At 36.8% G+C, this 12,756-nt stretch overlaps 1 protein-coding gene across 2 annotated transcripts in view; it reads left to right on the top strand.

The window, feature by feature from the left end:
• si:dkey-91i10.2 (uncharacterized protein LOC555224 homolog) overlaps window positions 1–12,756 on the top strand; it is a 51,660-nt gene that overhangs the window by 507 nt on the left and 38,397 nt on the right. The gene's annotated exons all lie outside the window — the stretch shown is intronic.

Raw genomic sequence — 12,756 nt, 5'->3', positions numbered from 1 at the left:
TGCCTCACTGACCCCTTGACTTGCTGTCGTGACGATGAGAGTAAAGGGTCAGGCTGTTTCGTTGTGACAACACCAGCATTGGAGTTTTCAGGCTGACCCGCTCCACCGCTGCGCACCTCAACAATACACAGAGCACCGCTCCGGCAGGAGATGTAGCCGTCTGCCCTAATGAAATGCTTCATTGATTTATTGTGTTGTTGTGTGGGCAGAACTTGAGCCAGGATGCAAAAGACGATCACCTCAGTGTCTGGTTGAAAACAGGCTAATTCATGCCTCAATATTTCATAGAAAGAGAGAGGGGATCTCGGCGGACAGGAAATTGGAAAATAAATTGAAGTGACACTTGCAGGTTTGCATGGTATTCATCAGGGGATAACGACACCTTCTGTAAGATTGGGTGGGCTATCTGATGCTCTGGAGATTTGGCTTTCTAAATAAACGGGGACTTCTGGGTAGACATGAAATCTGCCATCATATCCTTTGAAAGCTGGGAAATTCTGTGGAGCACATTACAAGTTATTTATTGCAGCATTTGTGCTCCTCTTTTTTACTCATACAAATGGTGGTGATCAGTCCTGTGAAATACGGTTTTTAGTGAATAATGGAATAAAAGTAAAATATCCTTCTCACAAGCTATAACGTGACTTTGGAAGACTATGGTAAACTATGGGTTCATATAGAAAACATTTTTGGGGCTTTTTTCCCTCTTTGGAGATTGATAACCATCCACTGTCATTAATGGGACAAGAACAAAGGGTTCCCACACTTCTTGAAAATACTTGAATTTCAGACATATAGATTCAAGGCCTGGAAAGTTCTTAAAAAAACATAGGTCCTAGAACCTGCTTGGGGTCCATTTAAAATTACATTTGTTTATGGTTTTATTTAAGTGAAGTTTATTTATAAACTAATTTCGAGAGGATTGCATGCTTTTGATTGCTTGCAGCCGGTCCTGCATTATTTAATTTATGATTCACCAATCAGACGATTCCTAAGCCACTATAAATACCCTGAGTTCCATATAACAGCCATCTTCGTTTTGAAGAATCCCCCCTTCCACCCCTACTCCTCCTCCTTTCTTAGATGGGTGGCACGGTGGCCCAGTGGTTAGCACTGTTGCCTCACAGCAAGAACGTCACTGGTTCTAGTCCTTACCAAGCCAGCCGATGTTTCTGTGCGGAGTTTACACATTCTCCCCGTGCTCATGTGGGTTTCCCCCGGGGTCCCCGGTTTCCTCCCACCATCCAAAAACATGCAACTTAAGTTAATTGACTAATTCAAATCGGCACCATAGACATGCTCTTAGTAAGTAGTTATCTCTTAAGAGCAATCACTGTCTGTTCATTAGCTACTACAACAGGGGAGTTCTTAAGATCTACCTGAGCTCAAACTCTCCTCTCATCTTGCAAACGGGAGGGAGCCCCAGGCTCGAGGATCTTATGAGCTCAGGGCTCTATCCCGGGACAGCATGCTAAACAAGCTTTATAATCAATCTTCACCTAAGTGTGAACTCTAGAAACAATTGTACTCAGTTGTCAAAAACAGAAATGAAAAAACTGAGAAATTCGGTAACACTTTATTTTGATGGTCCATTTGAGTATTAGTAGATTGTCTGCTTAATATCTGTTAATACTGCTCCTTCAACAGACATTTAACTGACCATAAGAATCTTTGCAAGTACATGTCAACTTACACTAACCCTAACCCCAACCCTACCCCAACCTAACAGTCTACTTATAATCTAATGAGAATTAGTTCCAAAATTCAGCAAACGGACCATCAAAATAAAGTGTGACCAGAAATTCTTAAATTAAAATCGTACATTTAAATCATTACAATAACACTGACATTTAATCAATATTTCAAAATCTGTATTTGAATATTATTAGTATTTAATTCAAGCAATTTTATTAAAGCTCTTTAAACATGACTTTTTACAGTGCTCAAACGTTTTTGAAAATAACATTATTAACGTAAATATTAAGTGTAAGTGAAATTTTAAGTACAGTAAGGACTTTCATGGCACTACAAATGCTGGGGTATGAATTACAAAGGTGCTTGATTTAAAATTAATGGTGCTTTAATAGTCCTTGAAAGTCCTTGAGTCTGCTTTTCATGAACGTGTGGGAACCCTGAGAACATCTTGGACGTCCTGCTAAACCTTGTTTGTATTTTATGGGAAAATTGATCAGTAAAAAAGATGTACAATATACATCAGATGGGGCGGCGCGGTGGCGCAGTGGGTAGCGATGTCGCCTCACAGCAAGAAGGTCACAGGTTCGAGCCTCGGCTGGGTCAAATGGCATTTCTGTGTGGAGTTTGCATGTTCTCCCTGTGTTCATATGGCTTTCCTCCGGGTGCTCTGCTTTCCCCACAAGTCCAAGGACATGTGCTATAGGTGAGTTGGGTAAGCTAAATTGTCCGCAGTGTATGTGTGTGGGCGACGCAGTGGCGCAGTAGGTAGTGATGTCGCCTCACAGCAAGAAGGTCGCTGGTACGAGCCTCGGCTGGGTCAGTTGGCGTTTCTGTGTGGAGTTTGCATGTTCTCCCCGCGTTCGCATGGGTTTCCTCCGGGTGCTCCGGTTTCCCCCACAGTCCAAAGGCATGCGGTTAATAAAGGGACTAAACCGAAAAGAAAATAAATGAATGAATGTATGTGTGTGAATGAGAGTGTATGGGTGTTTCCCAGTGATGGGTTGCAGCTGGAAGGGCATCCGCTGTGTAAAACATATGCTGGATAAGTTGGCGGTTTATTCTGCTGTGGCGACCCCTTATCAATAAAGAGACTAAGCCAAAAAGAAAGAAAGAAAGAAATTAGTCTTCAATAACTCCTTTCATTAGCTCAAAACCGATTAGCAGAGCAAACTTTTCTGAAAAGTTAATCTGTGAATATGTAATAGGTTGTGCTGACCATGTGGGTTGCTGTTTAGTTGCAGGACAGCACTTGTGATTTTGTGGGACAATGCTGGACATGTGGGGATTTACTGCTTTTAAAGAACAAACATTTTGACATAATTTTCTTTAAATAAATCACAAATGAGCTTGTAATTCATGACTGACACTAAACCTGATCGATATATATTGATATGATGCTCATGGGACGTACTTAGTCTGCCATATGAACTACATAAAACAGACTAGTACTTAAAATTGGACTTTACTGACTTTAGTGCATATTAAACATGTTTTGTTTTTTTTGGTGTGTGTGTGGGTGGGGGTGTCTGGCAGTTTAAGCAGGATATTCTTGTGCAGTACGAACAATATCTATAAGTCTGAGCTGTTTTATTGGTTCACTTTTCCTGCTCTACCAGGAACATGATGTCTGATTTAATTTCTGAGATAAAGAATATGGAAAACATTTATATGCACAAAAGAGCGTACTGTCCCATAAATATAAATTAGTCATACTAAGTAGTGGAATAACCTTCATATTTGCCTCAGACTGGCTAAATTGCAATGGCTTGAGGCTGGAGCCACATTCATATCAGTGCAGAATGCTGAGCATGTTTTCTGGAGAAATAAAAGGTCTGGTATGTGAACTGGTTAGGTTTTGCTATCAGCAGGAGGAGACAGCTATGTTGAGAAGTATGTGGGGCATTGGCATTGAACTGCTATTGTTCATGCGTGATGAATGTTTGGAATAATTAAACTGAATACCATCAGAGAATGGCAGTAAACCAGCATTTAGTATTGGCTGAATCAAACAAAAGCATGATATTAGGTCTACATTATGGTTTGATTTTATATTTAATTCATCGAGGAACATTTTTCTATCCATATCGGGTTTTCCAAATGGAGGCTTTTGTCAAATTTCTGAACTGTATCCTGTTGCTGCATTCATTCAAATGGTCCACTTTGAAATGGAGATGATGTTCGTCTTGCCCAGTTGGATGGGACATTTTCCTGTGAAAACTGCAGCAGCCTACAGTAAGCGGATATGACAGCTGATCAATTGCCGTCCCGCTCCTGTTCCTGCTTCCGAATCCCCCTTTCTCCCCCCGTCTATCACCTCATCACCCCCCGATGAAAGCCCATTACCGGCCAAGTGCTTCTGACGGAGTTCGGGGCACCTTCACGTAGAGATCCGCTGCTTTGATCCCGTCTTCATTCACAAAGAACAACAAAGAGCTGATGTGTGTGTGGGAGGCCCCTCAAGACGGGGCTGTGTGGGTCTTATGATGTTCTCCCAACGGATGCTTATTAGGGCTCATATGGAGCTGTTGAAATATGACAGCCACAGGCAGCTCCTGAGGACATCCAGCAGTCCTGCAGTACTGAAAGACAAGTGTGATCATCTATTTAATGCCACAGCACATGATGCAGTATAGAAAACTGCACTGACTGAGAAGTGAATGGTAGTGTTGTAGGGATCAGAAGATGCCTTACTAATAATAACTTTCTGACGCTTTAAAAAAAAAAAAAATATATATATATATAGATGTTATATTTATAAAGACTAAAATCTTGGCTGATCCACACTAGTATTCTGGAGTGTGGAATGATTTTTTTACACTACTTTTTTTAATTAAGCAAAGATTCATTCAATTCTAAAAGTGATAGTAATACCTGTTTAATAATGGAAAAATTATAATCATTATATTTTACAATTAGAGATGGGAGATGTGCATAGATATAGATATTTCAGTGATTTGAAAGAGGAATTTCCAGCTTGCTGTAAATGTCAGTCTGAAACACATCAGTCAAGTTTACTGTAAGCAAATACTTACTCAAAACAAAATCAGAAAGTATAAGTAACTAAATACAGTGCTCATCATATATGAGTACACCCCACACAAATCTCCCAATTAAATTAATATTTTATATAGTATGCGTTACAATATTATATTTGTATAGACATTAGATTAGTCAGTACTGAAGCCAAATCTGGAGGTTATCTAACAAAATAACTTACAATACAAGTTCAAAAATTAGCACACCCAAACTTAAATGTTAAAGATTTAACTTTTAAAAAGAAAACATCATAGAATCAAAAAATATATACAATTTTGTTGAAATTTTGTAGTTTGTAAAATTTTATTTATAATATTTTGCATGAATTTATATGTATTATCTCTCGATTTCTAAAGATGTTAAGTGACTAAAATATTATTTTAATAAATATCTGTTTTGTTTAAATGCACCAAAATACATTGCCTATATTCACTGAGAAATGGACAAAAATATTCATTTTCATTCATTCATTTATTCATTTTCCCTCGGCTTAGTCCCTGTATTCATAAGGGGTCGCTGCAGCAGAATGAACCGCCAACTTATCCATCATATGTTTTATACATGGGATACCCTTCCAGCTGCAGCTCATCACTGGGAAACATCCATACATACTTATTTACACACATACTCTACAGCCAATTTAGTTTATTCAACTCACCTTTAATGCATGTCTTTGGACTATGGGTGAAACTGGAGCACCCGAAAGAAACCCAAGCGAAAACAGGGAGAACATGCAAACTAGACACAGATATGCCAACTAGGCAAGCCAAGACTCGAACCAGCGACCTTCTTGCTGTGAGGCAACAGTGCTAACCACTGAGCCACCGTGTCGCCTCTATTCATTTTCATGTAATTATAAATCACAGAGCAACTATTTTTAGTAATATTTATTTATGTATTTATTTAAAAGTTTTATTTCCTTTTTTTCTACGTGACAATGAAAACGGGAGTAGTTGCTGTTGAAAATGCAGCTTTACCATCACAGGAATATCATGGAGATTAAAACAGAAAACAACAATGTGAAATTGTAAAAATATATTACATTATTGCTGAAATTATAAAGTATAAAATCTTCTTTTGAAAAATCTCCAATCTTTGAAACCAGTACAAAAATGTCAATTTAATTTAAGTTTTGTTCACTTACAAAAACACAACATTTTAAAAGTCAAATATACATTTTCCCATTAGGTTGCTTTGGTAATCAGTGAAGCTTTAATGCTACAAATCTTTACCACATGGTGTGTTTCTCATTATTATTATTATTATTATTATTATTATTATTGTTATTATTATTATTATTATTATTATTATTATTATTATTATTATTATTATAAGCTATATGTAATGTAATGTAATGTGTGCATTTATTTAGCGCATTTATCGTGTATGGCTATACACCCAAAGCACTTCACAATCATGGGGGGCGGGGGTCTCTCCACACCACCACCAGTGTGCAGGATCCACTTGGATGATGCGACGGCAGCCACAGAACAACTGCGCCAGTGCGCTCACCACACACCAGCTATAGGTGGAGTGGAGAGACAGTGATAGAGCCAATTCGGTGGATGGTGATGATTGGGGGGCCATGATCAGTAAGGGCCAATGCTGGGGATTTGGCCAGGACGTTACACCCCTACTCTTTACGAGAAGTGCCATTGGATTTTTAATGATCATAGAGAGTCAGGACCTCGGTTTAACGTCTTATCCGAAAGACGGCTCTCACTGACAGCGTAGTGTCCCCTTCACTTTTACTGGGGCATTAGGACTGACACAGACCGCAGGTTGAGCGCCCCCTGCTGGCCCCACTAACACCACTTCTAACAGGAACCTAGTTTTCCCATGTGGTCTCCCATCCAGGTACAGACTAGGCTCAGCCTTCTTAGCTTCAGTGAGTAACTGCTTTTGGATTGCAGGGTGATATGGCTGTGGCTAGTGTATGTCTGCCGTACAGAAACTGGCCGTAGTGTATGTGTGAGTGTGAGAGTGTATGGGTGTTTTCCCAGTACTGGGTTGCAGCTGGAAGGGCACCTGCTGTTTAAAACATATGCTGGATAAGTTGGCGGTTCATTCCGCTGTGGCGACCCCTGATGAATAAAGGGACTAAGCTGAAGGAAAATTATTAAATATTTCCCTCGCAAAGTAAAATGAATAGGGTAGAAATTTTTCAGCAAATAATTGTGGGTTGTTGCCTAAAGCTGAAGTCTGTGCTTGTTAGTGCTTTGCTCCAGTCCACACAGAAATGAGACTGAAATGAGTTATCAGCGATTCCATGATATCACCATAGTCTCTGTAGGCTCTGTCTCTCTCTCTCTCTCTGCCACAGGCTCATCTGCATCTTACAGCAGTCCTGCTTTATTGCAAGCTATCAGCTCAGCTCCTGGGATCTACTTTATCTCTCTCTCTCATCTCTCGTGTTTCTCCATCTCTCCACACCTAACCCTTTTATCTGGCTTCCTGCTCTCACCTATCAATCACTCTCTCCTGTCCTGTCCTGTCCTCTCTCATCCCACTCTGTCCTTGGCACTCTTTTCTCTTGTTACCTTCACAGTATTTCACACCAAACTATAGTATCCTCTCTTACACTCTAGAGGTTGATAAGTGTGAAGTCGGCAGGTACGTGGGCTGCTTTTTTTGTTGTTGTTACTGTTGCCAGAGCTGCTGGTTTCATTATCGGATGAAAACACAAACAGAGCCACACTTAGGGATAATGAAGATGGAGAAGCATACTCTGAACGGATGACAACAAATGACTCCATCGGCTTTGCAAAACAAACACATTATTTACTCTCCTATAAATATAACCGCTTTTATGACAGTTCTCGGATGAGTAATGTTGAGTTTTGTTGTTCAACTAATCATCGTGAAGCTTTGATTCTCATACTTTTTATTATTATTTTTATAATTTTGATCATAGAAGGCAAAAAGGAAGCACTGGGATGGTACCGGAGTGCAGTGATGGCATCTAGTGATTATTTTATATGCTGCTTTGAAATATCTTACAAAAAACACAGCAAAAAAGCTTTTTTAACTTTGTGTTTTGCCTTGTTTTTAGCCAAAATATCAAGAAAAAATGGTCTTGTTTTCAGAAATATGTCAAAAATAATGAAAATAATCTAGTTTTTAAGATTATTTACCCTATTGGCAGGTTATTTTGCTTGTTTAAGGAAAAACATTGAATTCTGAAAACAAGAAAATATTTTATAGTCTAGAAAGTGCTTCTTGATTTAAAAAAGTGTTGATTTTTTTAAAGAAAAAAAAGAATATTTGGACGAGAAACAAGACAAAAACTAAGATAGTTAAAAAAGGAAGATCATCGTCACCATTTACATACACACACTCAAGTGATTCTCAACTTTCACAAATTTCTTACTGCTGAACATAAAACAAAACAGTTTGATGAATGTTTGTACAAAAAAGTAAGCATGGACATCAATAGTTGACAAAAATTAATTGACAACATTTTTTTACAAAAATACTACGAAATTCAATGGCTGCTTCTTTCCCAACATTTTTCAGTATATCTTTCCTTGTGTTCAACAGAAGAAACTCAAACATATGAAGACCCGGAAGTAGGGCTGGCCGATTTGTCCTAAAATCATAATCTTGATTGATTGAACATTATTGAACAATTATTCCATTTATTTTATTTTTTTGCCCTCATAGTTCACTGACAGGTTTAAACAGTAAATATGCGTGCACAGTACAAGTGAGAGATTAATTGAACAACATTGAACAACTGAAATTAAAACACACACTTTAATGTAACAAAAAATATGCCATGTCAAGGCATCTCTGGCGCAGTTTTCAATCACCATCAGTGTACTGCAAAGTAAGGCTCACAAATGGGTCCATCGTCCGATTTGACCAGAGATCAGATTTGGCTGCAAAGTGCTGAACGTTTTCAGTTCAGTGGCTACATTTTTACAACATGCCCTGTACATGAACTGGGTCACGTGACTTCACATGCAGTGAGGAAAGTACTTGAAAAAAATCGACCTGGAAAAATTTGATTGATTACAGTTAATGTCGATTTCAAATTACATTTCGATTAATTGGCCAGCCCTACCTGGAAGGGACTTTATGGTGGGAAAAAATGGGTGGAAGAAAAAAAAACTGAAATGTTAGGAAAATATATATATATATTTTTTTTTTAAGTTTTTGCTGTCCCTCACAAAACTGTTATTCCACAAACACTTCATGTTTACTTCATACATGTCCACCCTCCTGTAGGGATGCAACGATTATAGTTTTTGGTTGTATGATTATAGTCTGAGGAAAAATCACGGTTTCACGGTTATTATGCATTCATTGATTTTAAAACTACTAGTTTCTAAAATGACATGAAAATTCCTTATATTTTAAAGTGTTATTTACATAATACTGTACAACACAAAATAATAATAATGAACAAACAATAGTCCGTTTCTCTTTGGACTTAAAAATAAGTGAAAAAAGTTTCTGACATTTAAACAAGTAATAATTTTAAACTGAAAATACATTTTAAAATGAATAAATAAATGAATGAATAAATAAATAAGAAATAAATAAGAAATAAATAAGAAATAAACAAATAATAAATAAACAAAAAAACAAACAAATAAATAAATACTAAACAAATAAATAAATAATAAATAAATAAATATTAAATAAATAAACAAATAAATAAATAATAAATGAATAAATAAACAAATAATAAAAAAATAAACAAACAAACAAACTGTATTTGTCTATGGTAAATCTATTATAAGCATTTTCTCATTTTCTCAATACTTTAAAAGAGTATTTCTCTTTTAAAGAGAACAAATGTAGTCAAAGGCACTTTAGATCAACCATATTACAAAAATGTTTGGTATTATTATTTTGTATTTTTTTCCTTTTTGGATGCGAGTAGAAATGTGTATAAAAAGCGCGAGTGTGTTGCAGCGCGCACATGTCTCTCCCAATATGCGAGCACAAGGCGTGCGCTTCCATTGGAAGCTAATTTGCACGTGCAAAAAATGCAAAATGTGAACGGCCCTTAGTTAATAGCATCAGCCATAGTTAAACCTTGTGTGCGTGTGTTAACCTCGGTGTACAAGCTCAGAACCTTAAACTAGCGCACAGTTGGCATAACTTGCAGTTTTGTTCCGTGCCGCGGTGTTGAGCAACCTTTACGATTAATAGACCTTGACGAATTAAATCGCGGTTAATAGTGAAATCGGTTAATCGTTGCATCCCTACCCTCCAGTTTTTGCCAGGATTCTCCCATATTTTACTATTCTATCCAACTATCATCCTATCATTAAGTATTTCCCCATATTTCGCCCATATTTTTAATCTTGAAAGCATCGTGAAATTAAAATAAAAATGTCTGCATTCACATTCTTTCCATTAGGTGTGCGTCGATCATTGTCCTTCATATGCAGCCTCTGAATCAGTGAACGCATGTATAAGCGCTGACTGACGGATGTGCTCTGTATGATAAGCTGATCCCAGATCAGCTTCTGTACACTCCACTTAAAGAGGAGCTAAAGCGTAGGATACTTTGGGATTCAAGTGTGTATTTAAACAGACAAATACACTTAATAATACATAAACATGTCCGTCCTGCGTGCTTTATTTTAAACACAGCCAATTTTATCTTAAATGAGCACAAACTAAAGTAATGGAATGCTGTCATTATAGATCTGTGCATTCTTAAAGTGAAACCTCTGTTACCAAGCAAAACAAAACGAGAGATTCATTTGCTGCTCTTCACTTGTTTGATCACTTTAAATGATGTGAAAAGAAGCTGAGCAGGGATCAGTTTGTCTTATGGAGCGTATCCGTCAGTCAGTGCTTATACATGCATTCACTGATTCAGAGGTTGCATATGAAGGGCAATGAGCGACACACATCTAATGGAAAGAAAGTGAATGCAGACGTTTTTATATTAATTTCACCGTGCTTTCAAGAATAAAAATATAGGACAAGTATGGAGAAATACTTAATGATTTGATGATAGTGGGATAGAATGGTAAAATAAGGAAGAATCCTGGCAAAAACAGGATGGTTGGCATGTATAAAGTGAACAGGAAGTGTCTGTGGAACAACAGTTTTGCAAGAGAATGCAAAAACTTAAATAAAAAAAATATTTTCCTATTAGTCGTTTTTTTTCCTCGCAGTTTTTTTTCATCCACCCATTTTTCCCCCACTATCACATCCCTTCCAGGTCTCTATACAAAAATGTTTAAAACAATGTTAGAATTAGTAAAATACTCATTTTTTGACCAAACTATCCCTTTAATTCCTGAAGCTGGGGCAAGAAAATCCATGTGGGGAGCAGTGACGCATTGATTCATCAGCAATTATCATCCTGCTTCATTTCCTTCTGCTTCTCAAGGCAGAAATCAGCTAAGCACAGAGTTACATCACAAAGGACTTCAGTACATATTCATTTCATAGAAAAGATTTGTATCTGTGTCTCGCTATGCATGATGTAAGCAACGTTCGGTCTTATTAGAGGGAGGAGATCTATACTGTCTGCCCTCATAATCAGCATCTGAAGCATGCGAGAAGGATTTATTGATGAATCAGGTTAGAATGGTGTTGCAATTATTATAATTCCTAACATACACCAATTTTCAGGGTGAAATCATGCACTAATGATATTGCACGTGGCAGCCTGGTCATCAATTAAACACAACCACCAACAAGACGACCGGCAGACATTGATCCATCGCCATATTGATGTGGAAATGCAACCTTGTGTGTTCTTCCTGGCTAGAATAACATGATCTGTGCCAGTTATTTGAGACAAGGGTCAGATATATAATGATTTACAGCAAGACTGTGACATCCGTGTGTGCACCAATTAGTGATAGCAGTAACTTCAGTACAGCTTTGTACCAATTTCTAGCGCTGCATGCAGTCACTTTTATCAAAAGGCTTCTAGTCTAAGAATAGATGTATGTAGAATAATGTGTTTATGGAAAAACTTGTGCGCAAACCATACTTCTCTCACCTAATCTAGCTAATGCATTATTCAACAGCTCAGTTAACACTGCGCAGGCATAAAATATTCACTAAACAATCTTGAGCTACAGGAAAAGACACACCCTGTAGTTTATCTGTCAAGATTTTATTTTTTTTTTTATCGGCTTGGTACAACCTCTGTTCACCTTGAATAGCATGATGCATGTTAGGGCTGGGGGATATGACTGAAATCTCATATCCTGATAATGATGTATATCACAGTATAGTACCATTTCTGTAAATTTAATCAATTAATAGTATATATATATATATATATATTAATTAGGGTTTAATTAGGTTAATTAGGCAGGTTAGGGTAATTAGGTTAGTAACGATAGTTTGTTCTGTAGTGTATCGAAAAAAAATACAGCTTAAAGGGGCTAATAATTTTGACCTTAAAATGGTTTAGAAAAAATTGAAATCTTTTAAAATCTTTTATTCTAGCCAAAATAAAACAAATAAAACAAATAAGAAAAAATATTATCAGACATACTGTGAAAATTTCCTTGCTCTGTTAAACATCATTTGGAAAATATTTTAAAAAGTAGAAAAAATCAAAGGGGAGCTAATAATTCTTACTTCATCTGTAGATATTGACCACTTGTAAAGGACTATTTGTTTTACATTGTTAAGTATGTACCCGAAAATCTACTCATTCATATCCAATCTTATTTCTCACTTTATTTAGAACTTCAGGGCAAATGTTGTATTAAGAATGCAGAAATATAAAAGAAATATGAATGAATTATAAAACACTTTTCAAAAACAAATGATTACTACATAAAGGTAAATGAAATTCAACATGTAAACATTGTACTTCAAAGATTGCAACTTTCTCTTGATGCTATTATTCATGTTTCTGTTTGCATTCCTGTGATGTAATATTGTAATATTGGGTTCATGTTAAATATAAAAAAGTATTACGGTGAACAATGGATTTTACGACACCATGATATAAATAATAGAGCATAATATGAAACGATAGACTTTTTATATTGTTCATATGATGTACTGTATATTGTCATATTGCTC

Source organism: Danio aesculapii, chromosome 9 (assembly GCF_903798145.1).
Source record: "Danio aesculapii chromosome 9, fDanAes4.1, whole genome shotgun sequence".
Classification (NCBI taxonomy): domain Eukaryota; kingdom Metazoa; phylum Chordata; class Actinopteri; order Cypriniformes; family Danionidae; genus Danio; species Danio aesculapii.
The sequence above is the reverse complement of the archived record's forward strand: the minus strand, read 5'-3'. Positions and strand labels throughout refer to the sequence as shown.